Here is a 1,601-nt window from a genome sequence, read left to right as displayed (position 1 = left end):
CAGAGCATAAGCCAGGAGAGGAGTAAACACCTCTCCTTAGATCATACCACATTGGAAGAACTGAAAACTTACATGTCCTTAGAAGTGTCTCTGAAAACAATTGCACAAACCCCATACTAGAAGCAGAGCCCTAACAAAAACTTAAAGAGTCCTACCAAAGAATTAAAAAGTTAAGGGATAGGGAAGGAAAATGAGCAAATGATGGGGAAAAAAACCTCAGATGAATCTTACTTTGGTGACAAGGAAGATCAAAACATATACTCAGAAGAAGACAAAAAGGTAAAAGATCCTACATCCAAAGCCTCCAAGAAAAATATAAATTGGTCTCAGGCAATGGAAGAACTCAAAAAGGATTTTGAAAATCAAGTAAAAGAAGTAGAGGAAAAATTGGCAAGAGAAATGAGTGTTGCAAGAAAATCATAAAAATGAGTAACAGCTTGGTAAAGGAGACCCAAAAAGATACCGAAGAAAATAACACCTCAAAAAATATACTAGACCAAATATCAAAAGAAGTCCAAAAAGTCAGTGAGGGGAAGAATGCCTTAAAAAAGCAAAATTGGCCAAATGGAAAAGGAGGTCCAAAAGCTCACTGAAGAAAATAATTCCTTTAAAATTATAATGGAGCAAATGGAAACTAATGACTCTATGAGAAATCAAGAAAATATTAAACAAACAAAAGAATGAAAAAAAAAGAAGATAATGTGAAATATCTCATTGGAAAAACAACTGATGTGGAAAACAGATCCAGGAGAGATAATTTTTTAAAAATTATTGGACTACCTGAAGGCCATGATCAAAAAAAGAGCCTACACATCATCTTTCAAGAAATTATCACGGAAAACTGCCCTGATATTCTAGAACTAGAGGGTAAAATAGAAATTGAAAGAATCCACTGAGCACCTCCTGAAAGAGATACCAAAATGAAAACTCTCAGGAGTATTGTAGCCAAATTCCAGAGTTCCCAGGTTAAGGAGAAAAAATTGCAAGCAGTCAGAGAGAAACAATTCAAGTATTGTGGAACCACCATCAGGATAACACAATATTTAGCAGCTTCTACATTAGATCAGAGGGTTTGGAATATGATATTCCAGAGGTCAAAGGAGCTAGGATCAAAACTAGGAATCACCTACCCAGCAAAACTGAGTGTAATCCATGAGGGGGAAAACTGACATTCAATGATATAGAGGGAATTAATGCATTCTTGAGGAAAAAAAAACAGAACTGAATAGAAAATTTAACTTTTAAATATGTAACATTCTGCTGTATGTTATTACACATTATAACATATATACATGCATTTTCATATACCTATGAAATTAATCAATCAGTAACCATTTATTAAGTACTTCCTATGTGCCAGCCACTGTGCTAAGTGCTAGGGATACAAAGAAAAAACATAAATGGTCCCTTCCTTCAAGAAGCTAATATTCTAATGGGAGGGTCAACATATATAAATCAGACAGGAAGGTGGCTTTAGATGGAAAGGCCCCAACACCTATAAGAATTTCTTTTAAGACAGAGCTCAAGTACCACTTTCTCTTAAGACTTTCCTAGTTCTTATAGGTGTTGGGGCCTTTCCATCTAAAGCCACCTTCCTGTCT

This window comes from Petaurus breviceps, unplaced genomic scaffold (assembly GCF_028583685.1).
Source record: "Petaurus breviceps papuanus isolate PSGF00001 unplaced genomic scaffold, PetGlider_PUasm1.0 90822, whole genome shotgun sequence".
Lineage (NCBI taxonomy): Eukaryota > Metazoa > Chordata > Mammalia > Diprotodontia > Petauridae > Petaurus > Petaurus breviceps.
The sequence above is the reverse complement of the archived record's forward strand: the minus strand, read 5'-3'. Positions refer to the sequence as shown.